Genomic DNA, 22,685 nt, shown 5'->3' on the forward strand with positions numbered 1-22,685 from the left:
ACCACTGTCGTGTCATTGGCAAACTTGACAAAGTAATTAATTGGTTGTTTGGCCATGCAATTGTGTGTGAGAATAGTGTGCAGCAGAGGACTCAGCACACAGCCCTGGGAGGCACCTGTGTTGATGATGGGGAGGGAGGAGCGGTTGTGCATCCTGACTGTCTGAAGTCCTGTTAGTTAGGAAGTCCATCACCCGGTTGCAGAGTGGTGCATTTTGACACTACAGTGCGGTGGTGTTGAATGCTGAACTGCAAACCAGAAACAGCATTCTGACATAAATGTCCTTGTTTTCTAGGTGTGTGAGGGCCAGGTGCATGACAGAAGCTGTGGCATCTGTCCTAGAGTGGTTCTATCAGGAAGCATATTGGTGAATGTCTAGGGTGGCAGGAATGGAGTTTATGATATTTACCATTACCAGCCGTTCAAAGTGTACAATGTCCTGTGTATGTTACTCAAAGTGGCTTCTTTGGTTGGTTACGAGTAGGAATGCTTCTTTGTCTGATAAGTGTTTCTCTCGCCGTTGTTTCGCTTTAGAATGGCTGATATGGTAATTGTATTCATTTGTTAATCAATGGGGAATGTTATTGTGTTTTGTGAGGCTGGGAACTTGGGGGAGGGGTTGTGCGGGCTTGTGGTGTGAAGGTAGTCGGGAGGAAGACGCCGAGGAAGGTGGGCGTGTGCTCGGAAGACCACCGGGGAGTCCGAGGTGGAAGACGTGGAAGTCGGAGGCAAGCGACGAGTGGTTGAATGGTTCGATGGTTGAGCTCCAACGAGTGCACTAAACTGACTGAACTTTGATAAGTTGGCGTCTTTTGTTTTTTTCCTTGTATATATATATATATTGTATTGCCTAATACTCTTTTAATTTTAGTAAACTCTTTAAAGTGTATTTCATAACGGTATTTGTTGTGGGTTTGATACTGTTGGCGGGCGCGAGGCATAAACTCGATTCTCACAGCACCTGTGTGTACGAGAGGTGGGTTGGTGAGTGGCTGGATCTCCTTTTCCCCTAGACATATCCCAGCCTTTTGGGTAAGTGTTACAAAAGCACTTTATGATGATTGGCATCAGGCCACCAGAATCAGAATCAGGTTTATTATCACTGGCATGTGTCATGAAATTTGTTAACTTAGCAACAGCAGTTCAACGCAATGCATAATACAGAAGAAGAAAAAAATAAGTTAATCAATTACAGTATATGTAATTATACGTATATTGAATAGATTAAAAATCATGCAAAAAACTGAAATAATATATATTAAAAAGTGAGGTGTTGTTCAGGGTTCAATGTCCATTTAGGAATCAGATGGCAGAGGGGAAGAAGCTGTTCCTGAATCACTGAGTGTGTGCCTTCAGGCTTCTGTATCTCCTACCTGATGGTAACAGTGAGAAAAGGGCATGCTCTGGGTGCTGGAGGTCTTTAATAATGGACGCTGCCTTTCTGAGACACTGTTCCTTGAAGATGTTCTGGGTACATTGTAGGCTCATGCCCAAGATGGAGCCAACTAAATTTACAACCCTCTGCAGCTTATTTTGGTCCTGAGCAGTAGCACCCCCACCTCCATACCAGACAGTGATGCAGCCTGTCAGAATGTTCCCCATGGTACATCTATAGAAGTTTTAGAGTGTATTTGTTGACATGCCAAATCTCTTCAAACTCCTAATGAAGTATAGTCGCTGTCTTGCGTTCTTTATAACTGTAACAATATGTTGGGACCAGGTTAGGTCCTCAGAGATCTTGACACCCAGGAACTTGAAACTGCTCACTCTTTCCACTTCTGATCCCTCTATGAGGATTGGTATGTGTTCCTTCGTCTTACCCTTCCTGAAGTCCACAATCAGCTCTTTCGTCTTACTGGTTGTTGCTGCAGCACCATTCCACTAGTTGGCATATCTCAATCCTGTTCACCCTCTCATGTCCATCTGAGATTCTGCCAACAATGGTCAGTAAATTTATAGATGGTATTTAAGCTATGCTGAGCCACACAGGCAGTAGTTGTTTAATTTTGGTGTAGAGTTCTTTGGTAGTGTGATGATGGTGGCGGATTTGAAGCGTGTGGGTCCAGTAACCTGGATGAGTGAAGTGTTAAGTATGTCTGTAAAGATGTCAGTGATCTGGTGTGCACATTCCCTGGGTACTTGGCCTGGTGATGTTGTCTGAGCTGGTGTCCTTACCGTGCCTGACTCTCTGCAGATTCCTTCTCACATCAGCTGCTGTTATGGAGGCTGCCCTTACCTGGAAGGGGGTAGTGTTTTGTTGCATGCCTCGAACCGTGCATTAAAGTCAGGGAAGAAGGTGCCACTGCTACAGTTGATGCTGTTTTACCTTGTATAATGGTCTTGATGCCCAGCCACGTATGCCAGGGGTCATTATCAGACAGGTGTTCCTGAATTCTTTGTACGCAGGTGATTTTTGCCCACTTGATACCTAAAATAAGGTTTCCCCTTGCTGCTCTGCAAGCTGTTCTGGCTCCAGACTTGAAGGCAGCATCCCAGGATTTTAGTAGGGAGCGCACTCCTGCATTCAGCAAGGGCTTCTGGTCAGATCATGAGATAACCGTCCTTGAGGTACCAACAGTGTCTACACATCAACAGATGTAGCCAGTGACAGATGAGGCATACGGTGTTCCTCAAGGTGTGTGTCTTCTCCTTTGTGGTAGCCTCCTTGAACATCTGTCATTTAGTCCATCCAAAGCAACCCTGAAGCAAGGAGACTGCCTCATTCGCCATACAGTGATGGTCCTCCTGACTGGTTTCTCCATTTTCAGCAACAGTCAGTATGCTGGGATTAACATAAGGGAGATGTGGTCAGAGAGACCAAGATGAGGGTGTGGGGTGACCTTGTAAGTACCGCATCTGTTTGTATAAACATGGACCAGTCTGTTTGTTCCCCGTGGCCATGGTGACGTGTTGGTGGAATTTGGGTAAAATGTCCTTCAGGTTGAAGTCTCCTGGAATGATGAAGAGACAGACTGGATGCTTTGCCTTATGACTAAAGATAGCATAAGGCCTAGCTTTTTAACTTAGATGATGGTTCAAGACAGGACTGGGAAGGCAGTGGAGGTAGATTCAGCTCTGGGTCTCAAGAAGGATTGGGGAGTAACTGAAAAGAAAAAAAAATCAAAAAAATTGCAGGTGCTAAAAAGTCAGAAATAGAAATAAAAGATTCTGGGACATTCAACAGCATTTGTGAAGAAAGAAACAATTAACATATCTAGGGTCTTTGCTCTGAAATGTTAACTACTTCCATCTCTACGGATGCTGCTCAACCTGCTGAATATTTCTAGCACCATCTGTTTCTATTTCTGATTTCCAGCGTGTGCAGTTTTGGTCATCCTGCTGTGAAAAAATGCCATTAAGCTGGAGAGATTGCGGAGATTTACAAGGATATTGCTGGCACTCAGGGTACTGAGTTATGTAGAGAAGTTAAGCAGGTTGGGACCTTCTTCACTGGAACGTAGGAGAATCAAGGGTGATCTTATGGAGCTATATAAAATCACGAGATCATAGATAGGGTAAATGCGCACAGTTGTTTCCCAGAGTTGGGGAATTAAGAGCTAGAGAGCATACAGTTAGGGTGAGAGGTGAAAGAATTAATTGTAATCTGACAGCAACTTTATGGAATGAGCTGGCAGAGGAGGTGGGATTAATATTAACAATATTAAAAAGGTACTTGGATTGGGAAGGTTAAGTGTGCATTGCCATTGGGCTGCAGTAATGCCAAGGGAATTACTGCAGCCCAATTGAGCATGGATCTGTTGAGCCTGAGGACCAAGAGGAGCAGCCCGGAGGAGAAGGAAGGGAAAGATATGTCTCCATTTCACCCCTCACCCCCCCCCCCCCCAATTATCAAAGGCCACACATCAGACTCACTATTAGTGGGAAGGTTTGCATAAGAAGTGCCGGTAAAACATGGATAATCCACGATGCGGATGGGTTTCCAGATAATGTTGTTCACACTCCCAGCCCAGTTCCTTGTCTCCTGTCCCCCTCCATGGGGCACCAATTCCCTCACTTCCATTCAGCTTGCCTGGCTCACTGGAAAATAGCATTATTATACAGTATGACATCTAAAAAGAGTCAGAAGTCGCAGAGTGATAGAGCACAGAAACAGGCCCTTCAGCCCAGCTTGCCCATACCAACCCAGCTAACGGAGCTAGTTTGCCTGCAGTTGGCTCATATTCCTCTAAACCAGGATTCCCAACCTGGTTAATGATAGGGGTCCATGATATAAAAAGTGTTGGGAACCCTTGCTCTAAACCTTTCTTATCCATGTTCCTGTCTAGGTGTCTTTTACAACTTTGCAACTGGACCTTCCTCTACACTTCCTTTGGCAGCTAATTCCACCGACTCTCCACCTCCCTCTGTATGAAAACCCTCTGCCCCTCAGGTCCCTTTTAAATCCTTCCGCTCTTAACTTTAAACCTACACCCTCTAGTTTTAGACTCTCCTACTCTGGGGAAGATACTGTGCCCATCTACGCCACTCATGATCTTATAAACCTCTAAAGATCACCCCACAGTCTCCACTCCAAGAAAAAAGACCTGGCCTGTCAGCCTCTTCTTAAAACTTAAGCCCTACAGTCTCAGTAACATCTTCAAATATCTTTTCCAGTTTAGTGACATTCTCCCCCCGCCCACCACCCCGCACAGCAGGGCAACCAGAACTGTACGCAGTACTCCAAATGCTCACAGTGCTCCCATCCGACCTGCACTGGAGAAGATCATTACTATATGATGTGACATCTAAAAAGAGGCAATTTAAAGTGAAATAACACCCGAGTGAATGCAACAGGGACTAATCTGAAAGGTGATTGGAGAAAAGTTTAGGGAGGTATCAGAGATAAGTTTCGTACACAGAGTTGTAGGTGTGTGGAACACCCTACCCAGGGTGGTAGAAGATGCAGATACATCGGGGACATTTAAGAAACACTTAGATGACGATGGGAAAATGGGAGGGTTAGATTAATCTTAGAGTAGGTTATAAAGATGGCACAACATTGCGGGCCAAAGGGCCTTTCCTGTTCTATGTCAGAGTCCAGAAGCTCTGCCAGTCCAGCACCACCAAAGCTCAAAGCATTTTGCTTCACACCATGAGATCTCCCCCCAGACCACACAACTCATACCACTTGATTTTAGTCAGTAGGATAAGAGCAGATGTGAGTTTACTACACTGATCAAAGCCCAGGAATGAACAAATTCCTGTTCTGACTGGTTGCCATAAACGGCATCACATTTTAGAGCTCCTCTCTGCAGCTGTACACTGGTTTGCAGGTTACCCTAACATCGTGAAGTACACATCTTTCGGCTTAGAGAAGACAATTCAAACACCAGAAGGCATAGAATCAGAATGGAAACAGGCCCTTTGATCCATCTTGCCTACGCTACCAAGTTACCTATTTGAGCTGGTCCCACTGGCCAGTGTTTGATCCCCAATCTTCTAAATCTTTCCTATCCATGTAGATGCCCTAATAGGTAGTAATTGTGCACACTTCTGCCACTTATTCTGGCAGCTTGTTCTATACACCTGCTGCCCTGTGTGTGGGGTGGTGAGGCCAGGTTTAAGGTGAGAGGAAGTAGTTTTTAAAGGGGATCTGAGTTTTTAGACAGAGAATAGCTGATACCTGGAACTCACTGTCAAAGGAGCTGATAGAATCAGGTACATTCACTACATCTCAGAGGAAATGAGACAGGAAGTTAACTAGGTAAGGCAGAGCAGGATACAAGCAACCTGGACGAGGGTAGAATGGACAGAATGGTTGCCATGGATATAGGGGCCCATTTCTGTGCTGTATGACTCTCTGAGTCAAATGATCACATCTCATAAACAGTTGGCTGCGTGTTTGCGGTTGTTGCCTCCCAGGCTTTTGGACTGTGCTCCTTGAACATCGCAGTCCACCTTTAGAACTCTCTGCCTCTCCGAACTGTCTCTCTGTAGCTGCAGTCACAGAGAATGTGCACTATTGAAGCAAAGTCTAAAGTTTCACCAGTCTGCCTGATGCAAATTAGCACCAGGAACTGGGCTGTGGGTCAGTGGAACCTAACCCTGCACGCTAGGAAGGGAAATGCTTGGGAAAGGTTTATGAGCTGTGATGGAAGGGAATTGGGTGGTGCTATACGGGTGCACACCACCCTTTCATCAACCAGGCCTTCGTTCAATTCCAGCCCAGCTGTGGATGATGAAGGTTTCACAAAGGCTGCTTTGTGGAATTAATTTGCCGTTGGTCTCCACTCAGTTCTCAGAGTTGACTGACAATAATTAGTTCCTGCCCCACCCACAGCCTCACATCCCTGCCCCCTGCCCCCTGCTAGCTCGCCAGCGAGTGTGAAGAGATGTCTTCAAGCTGGGGGAATCCCAACTGCAGTTCGAATATCAGCTCTGCCATCTTCTCACAGTGAACATCGGGCAGCAGCTACAGAAGCCCGATGCCCCACGCCACCAGGTTCAAGAACAGCTACTTCCCTTCGCTATTCAAAACCCAAATTACCACAGTATAGCAAGACTATGACCACTTTGATAACTTTGCATTAAAACGGACAGACTTTCTTCACTCTAATTGTGTTCATTCATGCAAAACTTGTATATAATTTATGTTTTATAATGATGTCTCTCTCCCAGCCTTTACCTTCCACTAGCATTCCCACTACCCAAGCACTTGCAGTGGTTTGACAGAAATGCTGCACTTCAAGTTTGCAGACAAGAAATATTTCTGTGCCATTTTTACCCAGGACTTAAATTGTCTGTTTTGTACTGGCTGCAGATTTCCTCTCTGCCTCTGGCTTCAGCCTTGTATCATTGATGTGAACAGAACAGAAGGAACCCTAAGACACCATTATCCAGTACCAAATACTCTAACGAACCACACATAAATTATCCTCCATTCTCTTCTTTCTTCTAACTGTTGTACTTCCTACGCTTAATGAACAGGCAAGCCCGTAGCTCCCTGAAGGTGGCAACATAAGCAGAATGGGTAGTTAAAAAGGTATACGGCATTCTAGCCTTCATCGATTGAGGCATTAAGTATAAAACTTATGAAGTCATATTGCATCAAACCTTAGTCATACACGCAAACAGTCGACACTCCACCTGTGAGTCTTCCACTGTATCCGATACTCCCGGTGTGGCCTCCTGTATATAAGTGAGACCTGACATAGATTGGGAGAACGCTTTGCTGAGCGTGTATGCTCCGTCTGCCAGACAAAACAGGATCTCCCGATACTCGCCCATTTCAGTTCTACTTCCTATTCCCATTCAGACACGTCAGTCCATTACTGCCACGATGAGACCACACTCAGGTTGGAGGAGCAACACCTTATATTCTGTCTGCGTAGCCTCCAACCTGATGGCATGAACATCGATTTCTCCAACTTCTGATAATTGCCCCCCCCCCCACTTCACCATTCACCATTATCATTTCCCTCTCTCATCTTATCTCCTTACCTACCCATCATCTCCCTCTGGTGCCCCTCCCCTTCCCTTTCTTCCATGGCTTTCTGATCTCTCCTATCAGATTCCCCCTTCTCCAACCCTGTATCTCTTTCACAAATCAACTTCCCAGCTCTTTACTTCACCCCAGCCCCTCTCCTGGTTTCATCCATCACCTACCACCTTGTACTTCTTCCCCCCCCCGCCCCCACCTTCTTATCCTGACTTCTCATCTCTTTTTTTCCAGACCTGATGAAGGATCCCAGGCCGAAATGCCAACTGTTTACCCTTTTCCATGGATGCTGCCTGGCCTGCTGTGTTCCTCCAGCATCTTGTGTGTATTACTTTGAAATTCCCAGCATCTGCACATTTCCTTCAATTTGTAAAACTTTAGTTAGATCCTATCTGGTGAAGTTGTGGATAGTGAGGGATAGTTGTGGATGGCACAGGACTCAGCATCACATAGGCCAGCTGGAAATTTGGGCAGAGAAATGGCAGATGGAATTTAATCTGGACAAGTTTGAGGTGTTGCACTTTGCAAGGTCAGATGTAAGGGGAAAGTATACAGTACATGGAGGACAATTGGGAACATTTATATGCAGAGGGATCTCAGGGTAGAAGTCCATAGCTCCCTGAATGTGGCAACACAAGTAGAGAGGGCAAAGAAGGCCTATGGTATGCTTGCCTTCATTAATCAGAACGTTAAATATAAAGGTTAACAAGATAATCTGCAACTGTATAAAATTTTGGCCATATTTGGAGTATTGTGTGCAATTTGGTCACCATATTATAATGGAGGCTTTGGAGAGGCTGCAGAAGAGATTCAACGGGCTTTTGCCTGGATTAGAGAGCATTAGCTCTCAAGAAAACTTGGATAGTTTTCTGCACAGCATCGATGCTGAGGGGGTCAATCTGATAAAAGCATATAAAATTATGAGAGGCATACGTAGATAAGGTAAATAGTCAATCTTTTTCCCCAGGTGGAAGGGTCAAATACCAGACAGTTCAGCTTTAAAGTGAGGGGGGAAAGTTTAAAGGAGATTTACAAGGCAAGCTCTTTTATACTGAGAGTGGATGGAGCCTAGGATGGTCTACCAATGGTGTGAGCAGATACAATAACAAAGTTTAACAAATATTTGGCCATGTACAAGAGCAAAGTTCAAAGTAAATTTATTATCAAAGTACGTCATGTCACCGTGAGAATAATTTTCTTGCAGGCATTCACAGTATATACAAAGAAATACAATAGAATCAATGAAAGACTCCACACAAAGACAGTCAAACAACCAATGTGCAAAAGAAGACAGGCCGTGCAAATACAAAAGGAAAAAAAAAACAATGATAAATAAATAATATTGAGAACGGGAGTTTAGAGTCCTTGAAAGTAAGTCCATAAATTATGGAATCAGTTCAGTGTTGAGTTGAGTGAAGTTATTCATGCTGGTTCAGGAGCCTGAAGGCTGAGGGGTAATAACTGTTCCTGAACCTGGGCGTGTGGGACCTGAAGCTCCAGTACCTCATTCCTGATGGCAGCAGCAAGAAGAGGGGATGGCCTGGATGGTGGGTGTCCTTGATGATGGACACTGCTTTCTTGTGGGTGTTCTCAGTGGTGGGAAGGGCTTTAACTATGATGGACTGGACTGAATGTCAGCTTTTCCGTTCATGGGCATTTTGAAGTCCACACTCCCACCACCTGCATTACATTCTTCTGGTCACCTCCACAAAGGACTTTGTCTAGTTCTTCAGCACTGCCTCCTGTGCTGAATATATGGAAAATAACAACCATAACATCGGTTTAAAAATAGGAAAGGATAAACATGATAAGGCAAAGCTCAGCAATATCAGAGTCTCAAAATAGTCAGGTAACAAATACATTAAGCAATCAGCAAACATGAGAAAGACTGAGTTTGAAATGAACATATAGAATGAAGGGAATGAGGGAAGATTTGAGATTTAAAATAATTATTCCAAATTCTTATTTTGCTTCAGAAAAAATATGAAGCAAAATAACAACTTGGAATCATGTGTTTAAATCCTGTCCAGTCTAAAATATTCCCATTTATCTCAGCTTGTACTTTCCTTAACAATCGATACCACACAGTAATCTCCCTTAGTAAACTGATTACCGCCCAATCTAGTCAGTGATCTGTCTTATCGATCTGCATGGCCCAAAAGTCACTTAATGATCTCTAAAAGCAGATTCATTACTTAATGAGAGTTACAATCACAGAGTCATAGCTTTCTACAGCATGGTCACAAACCCAACATCCATGCCAACCGAGATGTCAACCTGAGCTAATTTCCATTTGGCTGATATCCCTCTGAACCTTTCCTATCCATGCACTTGTCCAAAATGCCATTTAAACATTGTAATTATACCTGCCTTGACCACTTCCTCTAGCAGCTCATTCCATTTACCTACCACCCTCTGAAAAGCCTGCTCCTTTAGAAATCCTCTTTAAATCTTTCCATTTTCACTTTAAAAGTATACCCTCTGGTTTTAGAGCCCCCAGTCCTTGGATAAAGGCTGACTATTTACACACCTCATGACTGAGTAAACCTCCGTATGGTCACCCCTCGGCCTCCAATGCTCCAGGGAAAAAAATCTTAGCCTATCCACCTATCCGGTCTCCAGTCCTAATAACATCTTCACAAAACTTTTCTGTACCTTTTACAGCTTAAACACATCCTTCCAAAAGCTGGGCAACTCAAAGTGCACACAGCTCTCCAAGTGTGAACTCACTAACATCTTGTTCAACAGCAACATGACTTTGATACTCCTACGCTCACCAGATGAAGGCCAGCGTACCAAAACTTCTATTACACTACCCAGCCTAGCTGCGAATGCCTGGGTCTCTCTGTTCTACAATATTCCCCGCAGTTCTCTTTACCATTGGAAGTTAAGGGAAAATGTTTGTGGAGCTCTGAGGGAGAAGCCGGGGGGTGTGGAATGGGCCACAGGGGCTGCTGCGGAAAGGATGGGTCAAATGGTCTCCATCTGTCATTATTCACCTGTGCTCTCACTCCTAATAGCCAGGTCAGTTTGAGGTGACCATTACCCTCTGTAGAAATGTTTACCAAAAGACACCTGCAGTGTCCGCTGTGGCCAAGGCAGTGCTTATCCCACAGTAACTATCGGTAGGAGGCAGCTCACCTGCTCTTCATCTCTCTTCCGCTTCTGGGATCTTGCTGTGCATAGGTAGGTTGAATGTCGCAAGACTCTAGTGCCTAAGTTATAGAGACAGATTGGGCAGGCTCGGGTTTAATCGCTTTGAGACCGAGGGTTCTTCTCATAGAACCACGAGGGGCATTGACAGGGTGAATGCACACAGTCTTTTTCCCAGGGAAAGGAAACAGGGCTACACTAGACTGCAGATGCTGGAACACAAAACACTGGTTGAACTCAACAGGCCGCTCAGCATCTATGAAGGGACATGGAGAATGGAAATTTCAAGACAATTCCCTTCACCTGCACTGAATTTCTCTCTATAGATGCTACCCGGCTCACTGAATTCCAGATTCCAGCATCTGCATTCCTCTGAGTCTCCATTGCTCGAATCACAGGAATTTTCCCTATAAAGCCCACGAGCTTCAGTTTTACGGGTCTCCCTGATACCACACATGGTCAAATGCGACCTTGATGTCAAGGGCAGTCAGTCCCATCTCACCTCTGAAACTCAGCTCTTTACTTCGTACTTGGACTAACCATCCTCAGCTGTTTCATCCCAGGAAGCGAAGTGGAGAACACCCCACTGTATGTATCAACAGTGCTGAGGTGGATATGAATGAGAGTTTCAAGAGTAAATATCACTAATACCTTCGACTGGTCCAAGAACGTAGACACCATTGCCAAGAAAGTATGCCAGCTCCTCTACTTCCTCAAAAAGCTAGGAAAATTCAACGTGTCCTGATTGGCCTTCACCAATTTTTACAGGTGCACCTTTGCGAGTATCCTGTCTGGATGGATCATAGCTTTGTATGGCAATTACTCTGCCCAAGAGTGCAAGAAATCGCAAAGAGTTATGGACACAGACAGTCCATCACCGGCTCCCCTCCACAGACACTGTCTACACTGCACACCATCTCAAGAAAGCAGACAGCATAATCAAAGACATTCTCTTTTCTCCCCTTCCCATCAGACAGAAGATACAAAAGTTTGAAAACACATGGATAGCTCAAGGACAGCTTCTATCCCACTGCTGTAAGACTCCTTGTACGTTAAAGATGAACTCTTAATCTGACAAACTACGTCGTCGTGGCCCTGCACTTTATTGTCTACCTTCACTGCACTTTCTGTCAGGAAAAGCAGCAGAGACTTGACCACATGCAGAGCAGTGGAAGCGATTTCAGTGAGTGATGACTTTAATAATAAACTGCAAACTAACAAGTCACAAGGAGACACAAAACAAGCAAGGGCAGATATCTAACATGACAAAGCAACAAGGTAACTGATGGCTAGGAACAACTGGATGAGTGAACAAGGTTTGTTCTTCTTGCAACATCTAATGGCAGTTGGCAGACTAACATAAAGTACATTACCGCCACCTACTGAGTTGGAAGGTGGAGCAAAGAGACAGGGAGTATACCCACTAAATCCCCCCTCAAAAGAAAAATTCAGAAGTCTAAAGCTTTTCAGAAAGTCAAGTTCACACTTCTATACATTACAATGGCAGTGATATCCTAACAAACTTTCAATGTTAAACAGTGTCTGTCCCAAAGATCTCAATTTAGCAATTATGTTTCCTTTGCAACTCATAGGATCTGCACTCAAACAATTTACGCTGCACCTTTTCTTGACAAGTGCACTTCCCACAAATGCCTGTAACATGCATATTAATTCTGAACAAGGAATTATTTAACCTAGTATGTCCAGTACATAAACATGTAAGTATAACTTTCTCCCTCCTTTTAAACCCATCTCCCAGTTGAGTTCTTACCATCCTCTGATTTTATATAAATCCCATTCTTTCTTTTCCTTATCCTAACTTTGTTGCTACAGTTATTGAATAGAATTTATTAATTATGGCTTTTACCTCTCCTTTATGCAAAGGCACCACTATTTTTATAGCCTTCGTTTTAGGTGATTGCTTGGCAAGAGTGTCTGTCACCTCATTTCCTTCAACCCCAACATGGGCAGGAGCCCGTATGAAATGTATACACAAGCCTAGACCCTGCAGCCTCAACAGATGTTTGTCCAATCTCAAGAAGAATGTCTGGCCTACAATTTGAACTACTTGTTTTAATAGATGTCACAACCAAGAACAAATCAGAGCACAGAAATACATAACCAGGGTGTATCTCATTGACCAATTCCAAGGCTACATTGATAGTGACTATCTCAGATGTGAATACCAATACTTTATCTGATACTCTTTTCTTAATAGTACCTGAAACTCTGGAACATAAATGGAAACACCTGAATGACCTGTCACTGGATCATTTGAACCATCTGTGTAGACATGTAAGAAGCCATAATGTCTACCTTGCATATATTGCCGAACTTCCTGTGCCACTAATAAACAATCACTCCTCATCTTGATCTTTTCCTGAAGGCCCAAATCAACCACAGGCAAAGGGAAAAAAAATGGAGGGATGGCAGATAGGGGAACACTGGAACCGTAATTCACATAAAACGACCCAAGATTTTGTGCCCATTAATTTTCCATCTACCCAAAACTGAAGACCTTACGAATACAGTGCTCCCAACACTCTACTAAAGTTGCCAATATTGGATGACCAACTTTATGTCCTCTTATGTTAACCCAATAAACCATTACTGTGTAGATGTAAAGGTACTTCATCCATTTCTATCAGTAATAAACAAACTAGAGATGATTTAATAGCATCACAACATAATCTCAATGCCTGAGCTTGAATTTTATCTAGGGGCTTTAAGACTGCTGGTGAGGCTGACCCAGAAGTTACACATCCAAAATTAAAGACAAATTTGATTAAAGCAATATCACAACCCAATCACACTCCACTAAACACTTGAGCACATTGAGGGCTTTTTTTTTTACACTTCTCTAGATTTTAATTCACATGCACCTTCCATGATAGCGTTGTGACCATCCACATACCTAGAAACTTTACCACTGACTCGTTTACCATAAAACTTGAGATCAATTGTAGATATAATGTTCCTTTTAGAAAAACAACGAAGTTGAGTGTTTGCAACAGAAAATTTAAATTCCCATCTACATTCCCATTCCTCTACCTCATCAATAGCTGCCTGCATTTTCCTAATTATATAATTTGAATTCCTGCCTCTCTTCTATACTACACCATCATCAGCATGTAATGATTTGGAAATGTCTGAGCCAACATTTAAGAACCTGTCATTGACCTTAATATTAAAGAGGACTGGGCAACACACACTCCCCAGTGGAGTCCCATTCTCTATCCGATATCCTTAAAGAATGTTGATCCCACTCTAACTTGTATCTTCCTATCACAAAAAAATCTTGAATCCAATTGAACATTCTACCACCTATTCCCATCTTTTCCAGTTTAAGCAGCAACCCTGTGTCCATAACATGTCATAAGCTTTCTCTGCATCAAAGAAAACTGCTACTATTGATTCTTTATTAACTTGGGCCTTACAAATATCAGATTCCAAACCTAACACAGAGTCCATGGTCATTCTCCATATACAAAATCCAGATTGGCATACAGCTAATTTTCCACAAAATAAGAAAAGCTTTGCTATAACCATTCATTCCATTATCTTACATACATGTGAAGTTAGTGAAATAGGTCTGTAACTGGATTGATCTGATTGATCTTAACAGGTTTCAATATAGGCTTAACAATTGTCAATTTCCAGGAAGCAGGAAGTTGCCATTCTACCTTTATTATATTAATGAATTTTAAAGCCAGCATAGGTTTTGAATCTGAAAACCGTGTAAACAACAAACATTAACTTTCCCAGGTGGTGTCTGACCAGCACCATTAATAGCCCTTTTAAGTTCAGACAATGTAAATTCACCATCCAAACAGGAACTGAAACATTTCTCAGCAAACTGAGCATTGCTTGCCAAAACTGTTTCTCTACAAGACCTCTCTACTTAAATTGGCTGATATATGTACACTATCATATGTTTTTGCTAATAATTCTGCTTTGTCAGTAAATGCTGCTTTTGTCTGCGATACAAAACCAGTAATGCACCTAACTCCCCCCATTTTCTGTATCATACCCCAAACTTCCCCTACCTAGATTGCTTCCCAAAGCTATTACTGTATGTTTTCCAATACATTTTCATTACACTTCTCACTACATTTTTAACCAGACTTCAAAATGCTGGAGGAACTCAGCAGGTCCGGCAGCATCTATGGAAAAGAGTAAATAGTTGACATTTCAGGCCAAGACCATTCTTCAGGACTGAGAGGGATGGAGGGAAATGTATGAAAGATGAGTAGGAGTAACACTGCCTAACTTTCCTAAAAACTCTATTCCACTCCTTCACAGCTCTTTTACAGTCATCTGCTCTCAACTGAACAGCTTACCTTTTATTGTCTCCCAAAAATCTGGGAACTGATTCCTTAGCTACTGAGTTGAGTACAGAGCACAAGGTATTATTACTCAACTCAATCTATTTTAACTCGGTCCATGGATTCATCTAGCGGCACTCCAGGGATTACTCCCCAAAGCCACTGTTGTTCAATGTAATTCCTTGATGTTACTTTCCTTCCTTCCATAGCTTTTAACCCCCAGGCTTTCTCACGTTGCTTACTATCTTTACAAAGTACTAAGAATGCCCCATCTCGTATGGCTTTGTGCCCACAATATCTCATAATGTTTTTTTTCCAAGTCCTTAGTCTAGTTGGATTGATATCAGAAATAGGATCATAGTCAAAATTCAACAAAGCTTTAAACTCTTCCTTCCTTTTTAATTTCAATCTTGTCTACTGCCTCCATCATTGAATGATAAGCCACTACAATCCTCAATTGGTAGCTTATTTCCCGTTCCCCAGAAACCTGCCCTTTGCCTTCCTCCATGAATCTCCAATAAGCCAATACCATCTCCCATTCATTACCTCCATCTTCTCCATCGCTTTCTGCCTGAGAGAAGCTGCCAACAGCAGGCCCAGTCCTTTGGTCTGCGTCTGACCCCCGGACCCTGTTCCAATATCAAACCCACTGCCCTCCATGAATGAGGACTGTGGGTGAGAGCTGGGTTTAAATGGGCTGCAGGTGATGATTTGGAAAGGAGTGAGCTGGGTGGAGACATTTCTCTGCGACTGTAGCTCTAGATACTGCATTCTGTTACTGGTTTTTCCTTGGATTACCTCAAAGTTCGTACTCTAAGTTTTCAAATGATCTGTCTGGATAGCATGCAAAACAGATTTTCAGTACATGTGACAAAAATTAACCAATTACCGATACCTGCTCTTCCTTCAATCATAAGACCAGAAGTGAGATGTTCACTGATGTTCAGTTCTATCGGCTACTCCTCGGTAAATGAAGTGGCTCATAACTGCCTGCAGCAAGACCAAGGCAACTTTCGGGCATGGCAAGTTACAGTCACGTCCCTGAATTACAGGACAAGCAAGTGGTCCATGTGAAACGAGGGATCTTAGGGTCCAAATTCACGGTTCCCTGAAAGTGGCTGCATTAGCCAACAGGGTAGTAAGGATGGTGTTTGGTGTGCTTGCCTTTGTTAGTCGAGGCATTGAGGTCGAGAGTTAGGAGCTATCTTGCAGCTTCAAAGACTGTTTTTTGTAGGGACGGTGGGACGACTATAGAAAGGGTTCACCAGGATGCTGCAAGGTACTACAAGAAGTTGGACAAACTTGGCTGTTTTCTTTGGAGCGGTGGGGGCCAAGGGGAGACCCGGTAGAGGGTAATAAGATTACAAGAACATAGAGTAAACAGCCTGTAGCCTTTCCCAGGTCAAAATGTCTAATATTAAAGGGCATGCATTTAAGGTGAAAGGTGGTAAGTTCAAAGGAGATGTACAGTGAAGGTCTTTTACAGAGAGTGGTGGGTGTCTCGAATGCACTGCCAAGGGTTGTGATGGAGGCAGAAATGATAGAGGTATTTAAGCTGTTCAGAGAATGGAGGGATATGAACCATGTGCAGGCAGAAGTGATTAGTTGGCACAACATTGTGAACCAAAGAGTCTGCTCCTATGCTGTTCTGTTCTATGTTCTAAGACAGGATGCTGTCTCCACAAAGACTGAACACTGGTCAGTCCACCAGTACTGTCCTAGACAGGTGTATCTCCCACAGATAGGTTGTTGAGGATGGGGTTAAGTACGCTTATCCCTCAGTTTGCTTCACTCACTAACCGATACAGCTCCTGTGCTTGACCATCAGTGAGCTAGAGCAGTGATGGTGCTACCAAGACTCTGGGTGCTGGACCCTGAAGCCCCCACCCACAGTACGTGCAACTTGCTGCCTTCAATTTATGATTCAACATGGAGGAACAGTTTCCACAGCTGATTAAGCTCAGTGGGTGGTAATCGGGAGGTTACCTTGCCCATCTTTGACCCAAAGCTTCCCAGGATCTGGAAGTCAATGTTGAGAATTCCCGAGACCTCTGCCTGCCTCTTGTACAGCATTGTGTCCAGTGGGGACACTGCAGACCCAGAGGTCAGAATGGTGGAACCTGACATATTGTCAGTGAAGTCAGAATCAGGTTTATTATCACTGACACAGAGTACATCACAAAATTTGTTGGTTTGCAGCAGCAGTACAGTGCAAGACATAAAAATTATCATCAGTTACAAAAATAAATGGAGTGAAAGAGGAATAGCAAAGCAATTAATGGATTCATGGACTGTTTAGAAATCAGATGGCGGAGGGGAAGAAGCTGTTGAGTGTGGGTCTTTAGGCTCCTATACCTCTGCCCAGATGGTAATAACAGGAAGAGAGCACGTCCTGGATGGTGAGGGTTCTTCGTGGAGGCAGTCACTTTCTTGAGGCACCACCTCTTGAAGATGTCCTTCTTGGTGCGGAGGTTCGTGTCTGAGATGGAGCTGGCTGAGTCTACAACTCTCTGGAGTCCCTTGCAATCTTGTGCACTGGAGCCACCACGCCAGGCAATGATGCAACCAGTCAAAGCGTGCTCCACCATACATCTATAGAAATTTGCAAGCATCTTTGGTAGCATATTAAATCTCCTCAAACTCCTTATGAAATAGAACCATTGGCATGGGCTTCATGACTGCATCAATGTGTTGGGCCCCGGAGAGATTCTCAAAGATGTCGATACCCAGTCAAATCAAATCCAGTTTATTGTCAGGTGTACTGGTAGGGTGAGGTACAGGTACAATGAAACACTTGCCTGTGGCAGCATCAGCGGCATGTAGAAAGTATAAATTATAGGCAGTGGAGAATGCAGAGGACAAGCGGCTTGATGGGGTAACAGGTTAAAGAATCACACGTTCCAAGTGGCATGAGGTCAGAGCCCGTTCTGGGCTTTGTGCCCTGGCTGTATAGGGAAGATACCTGTCCAAAAGCCCCCTCAACATTGCAGCTCATTCCCAGTCATTAACGCCCTGGGTTATGTACATGGAAATAAAAACCCTTTCACGGCTCAGCGGTCAAACTTCCCGCCCTGTGTGACCAACTCTGGGACGGGTCCTAAATTGTTGACCGAGAGTGCCCTCTGCTGGGCGCTGGCGCAGTGGCAGCCTGCTCAGAGCTGCCTTGCACTCACCGCAGTCCACACGTACTCAGACCTGGCGGCTGTCCAACAGATCATGAGACTCGACAGCTGACAAAGGAATATTCAACAAAGGGTATTTTTGCTGCAGTTAAGTAGATGTTGTCACTAAAATGGCATCTAAATGCTGGACAGGGGCTGCTGTTAGTAAAATACCATTTTTGTCAATGAAAGAAAAAACCTCTGCAGTTTTGGAGGACTCAAAAAAAATCCACGTTGCCATGACCACAGATTCTGCTCTTGAAAGCAGACCCCATTGATGTGATTGTAGGAGCAGTGCCTTCACCAGTCTCACACACACTGCACAATGGACAGATTCTGTTTCGAATCACTGCACCGAGGTATAGTAATGGAAATCATGATTTGATATCTGGGCCAGAGTCGGGATGAAGCTAGTGTCGGGGGTTCTCTCCCTCTCTCTCTGCAGACGCCTTCTCCTCTCCTTTCAAACTCACCCCTGAGGTCCCATCCCCAACACCACCGCCCCTCGGTCAAGATCCTGCTGGGCTTTTCGGAATCGGGCACGAAATCGGGCCCTTCAGCCCACTATATCCATGCTAGCAACTATGCATACTAATCCCATTTTTGTTGCCCTTAAATGTAGAAGTTGATGGGTGTGAATTCCTATTCTTCAGCGTACAGTCTAAAGTGTTTGTGGGCATCTCTGCCCACCCCCACCCCTTGACTCACGAGATAGGCTAGGGCATTTAAAATATCTTTCAAAAAAAAGCGAACTGGTATTTGAAAAATTCTGTGCATGCTTGGAAGAGGCAGCGTGTGCCCAGTCAGAGGGAAAGGCAGGTAATGGATTGAAATGGGAAGAGGGGGTGAAGGATTCAGCTACGTGGACGGGGTGGGGGGGGGGGACGCTCGGTTAGCTCCAATCAGGCAATTCTGTCTGCAGATTTTAATTCATTGTCCCAGCCTTAGTCTGCGTGACCTTGACCCACATATGTGAAGATCCAATAAGCAGCTGACAGGAGGTGGCACGGAGCCCACGGGCTAAATGACTAACAGAGTCAATAGGAGCCAACGTGCAGCCTGACATGTAGTGCAGGGAGGCAGCGGCTTTGCACATACAACGGGAACGAGAGAGAGAGAGAGAGAGAGAGCGCTTCATCAACTCAGTCTCGCTTGTGGTTCTCAACCGCCATTCATTATTCATGCCACCTCATTAATTATTCAGCACTGCCTCATTCATCACTTTGTGGCTGAGATGTATCTGCAACCTTCCGTGTGAAATCTGTAGCCGCCCTCCTCCTCTCTTGGGGTCATTCAGCGCAGAAGCAGGCCTTTTGGCCCATCCTAGCCATGCTGACTCTTTTGCATTAATCCTTCAACACCTTAAGTGACTGCCTAAATGTCATCGAGTCAGACATAGAGTGCAGAAACAGGCCCTTCTGCCCAACTGCCCTCGCTTGACCCATAGCCCTTTAAACCTCTCCTGTCCATCTACTGCAGGTGGCTTTTAAATGCTGTTAATGTACAGTACCACTATTTCTGGCAGCTCCTTTCAAATACACACCACCTTTGCATGAAGAAGCTGCTCCTGGTGTTCCTTTTAAATTCTTCCCCTCTGGTCTTAAACCTGTGCTGCCTTCTTTTTAGCATCCCTTCCCTGGGGGGAAAAAAACTGTGCTTTCACCTTGTCTAATACCCTCACGATCTTATGACCCCATCAGGTCACCCCTCAATTTCCTACCTTGCAGGGAATAAAGTCTATGCAACCTCTTCTTGTAACTCAGCTCCCCCAGGTCCAGGCAAAATCCTGGTAAATCTTTCCTGCACCCTTTCTAGTTTAATAACATCTTTCCTATAACACGGTGACCAAAACTGAGCACAATACTCAAAAGTGCAGCATAACCAATGTCTTGTATAACTGCAACAAAACTTCCCAACTCCCATACTCAGTGTCCTGACTGATGACGGTCAGCGTGCTAATCACCTTTTTCACCACCCAAACCACTCAGGTCCCGTTTAAAACACCAGCTGATACTGAAAGGTCTGGATGGAGTGGACAATGTTTCCAATAGAAGGAGACTCTGATGTACAGCCTCAGAATAACAGGACGTCCCTTTAGAACTGAGATGAGGAAGAATTTCTTCTGCCAGGGTGCTGATTCTGTGGAATCCGTTGCCACAGAGGGCTGTGGAGGCCAATTCATTGGGTGTATTTAAGGCAGATATTGATAGGTTCTTGATTAGCAACGATTATGGAAAGAAGAATGGGGTTGAAAAAGCCATGATTGAGTAACTGAGCAGGCTCGATGAACTGAACGGCCTCACTCTGCTCCAGAATCTAATGGTCTCATGGTCCTTCCTCTTCCTTTCAGCACTTGGGCTCTGGATGGAGGTGAAGGGTCAGGGGTAGCACTTGTACCACTTGCAGGGATAAGTGCCAGGAGAGAGATTAGTGGGGAGGGATGAATGGACAAGGGAGTCACCGCCATTCTGCCCTTCCACGTGAGGCAATATTTCACCTGCCGATCTGTCAGGGTCATCTACTGTCTCAGCCACTCGCGGTACGACCTCCTCTGCATTGGTGAGACCTGACCTTGATTGGGGGCCGGCTTTGTCGATCACCTTCGTCATGCCACAAGTATGATTTCCTGGTGGTCACCCATTTTAATTCTACTTCCCGTCCTCGTTCCAACATGTAGGTCCATGGCCTCCTCTACTGAAACGATGAGACCACTCTGAAGTTGAAAGAACAGCACCTCATATTATGTGTGTGCAGCCTCCAACCTGATGGCCTGAACATTGATTTCTCTAACACTCAATAATTTCAAACCCCTCCCCCTTTTCTCTTTTTCCATTCCTCATTCTGTCTCCCCTCTTACCCCTTCTTTTCTCATCTGCTCATCACCTCCCTCTGGTGCCCCCCCTCCTCTTTCTCACATGGTCTATTCTCCTCACCTATCAGATTCCTTCTTACTCAGTCCTTCACCTTTCCCACCTATCACCTCCCAGCTTCTCATTTCATCACCCTCCCCCACACACCTTTCTTCTCATCTGGCTTCACCTAGTTTGTAGCTTGTATTCCTTAGCCTGTTCCCCCTCCCCCCACCCCCATCTTCTTATTCTGGCTTCTTCCCCTTCCTTTCCAGTCCTGATGAAGGGCCTTGGCCCAAAATGTCAATTGTGTGTTCCCTTCTATACCAACTGCCTGACCTGATGAGTTCCTCTAGCATTTTGTGTGTTGTTCACCCATTTTGAAAATCCTCACCCACTTCCTTTGGCAGCTTATTCCATACACTTACCAGCCTCTGTGTGAAAAGCTGCCCCTCAGTTTCCTGTTAAACCTTAAACCTATGCCCTCTAGTTTTAGATCCCACAACTCTGGGAATTGCTCTGTCTACAGTAGTTTTATGCACCTCTCTAAGATCACCTCTCATTCTCCAGTGCTCCAAGGAGTGAAGTCCCTACCTCTCCCTGTAACTCAGTCCCTTGAGCGTTGGCAGAACACTCAGAAATCTCCTCTGCACTCTTTCCGGTTAATGACATCTTTCCACAACCTGTTCAGAGGTGCTCTCTGTCCCTCAAATCATGCAGCCCTACAGCCTCTGATATCTCAGCCTGAACCCAACTGGTCTTGCTCCATCATCCCTGCACTGGGCTGTGGTCTGACTCCAGCATTCCATCGCGAATACCTCAGCCCCACAGCCTCTTCCTCAACATTCAACACACATCGCTTGAAACCAAATCTCTCTGGCCAAGCTTCAGAAAACCTGCCTGCATACTCATCCAAGGCTCAGGATCAGACTTCCTAGAATCCTGGCATGTATTACCATGTGAAGGCTGCCATATAAATGCAAGCTGTTGCGGTCTCCTTTGTCCCTGATAGCCAGTTTTCTTTCATCGGTCGCCACCAAGAGCACGAATTGCCCTGGGATCTATGTGTGCACAAGATGGTCGCCATATTCACCCACATATCAGGGGGAGCAGCATTTCAGGTAATTAGTGGTATGGGAAGCGGTTCTCAGAGATGCACTGTGTTTTTTTTTACCTGCTTTTCATCAGATTTCAATAGGAATTGCTGTCAGCTTCACTCCACTCACTCACCATTTCACCCTGGCAACAGCGAGGTCTCCAGTTGCTTCTCAGACTGCTGAACAGCTGGCAGATACGGGCAAGTATCTCTGCTATCGTTGGTGATTAGAGAGTAATTAACTATCGTGTGCTTTCCCTTCATTCAGGCTGATCTTTGACCTGAAGCAATTCACTCGAGAAATGAGCTATTAGCGCCCCCTGAAGTCAGGCGAGAGAGCAGCATGTGTAATTCCAAGCACAGGGAATCTGAGGCTTGATCTATGTCAGGAAAAACTGCCAGCTTAATCAAGACCTCCTCCCACCCAAACATTCTCTCCCATTGGGCAGATTTAAAGGTTTGAGAACACCAATCACCGAGCTCGAGGATAGCTTCCATCCCAATATTTAACAGCTTGAGAGCTCGTATCACCAAGCTCGAGGACAGCCTCCATTCCACTAACAGACTCTTGAAGGGAATCGTCATACACTCAAAACTGAACTCCTGAGATCTCCCAATATGCCCTTTTCTGGCCCTTTCACTTCGCTGACTTTCACTGCACTTT

At 44.7% G+C, this 22,685-nt stretch overlaps 1 long non-coding RNA gene across 1 annotated transcript in view; it reads right to left on the bottom strand.

Moving 5' to 3' along the window:
• LOC140733163 (uncharacterized) overlaps window positions 1-22,273 on the bottom strand; it is a 174,529-nt gene extending 152,256 nt beyond the window's left edge. Inside the window, exon 1 of the long non-coding RNA XR_012100236.1 lies at window positions 22,156-22,273. This is a non-coding gene — a long non-coding RNA (uncharacterized lncRNA). The remainder of the gene's footprint in view (window positions 1-22,155) is intronic.
• Window positions 22,274-22,685: the final 412 nt, after the last annotated feature.

The sequence above is a fragment of the Hemitrygon akajei genome, chromosome 9 (genome assembly GCF_048418815.1).
Source record: "Hemitrygon akajei chromosome 9, sHemAka1.3, whole genome shotgun sequence".
NCBI classification, from domain to species: Eukaryota; Metazoa; Chordata; class Chondrichthyes; order Myliobatiformes; family Dasyatidae; genus Hemitrygon; species Hemitrygon akajei.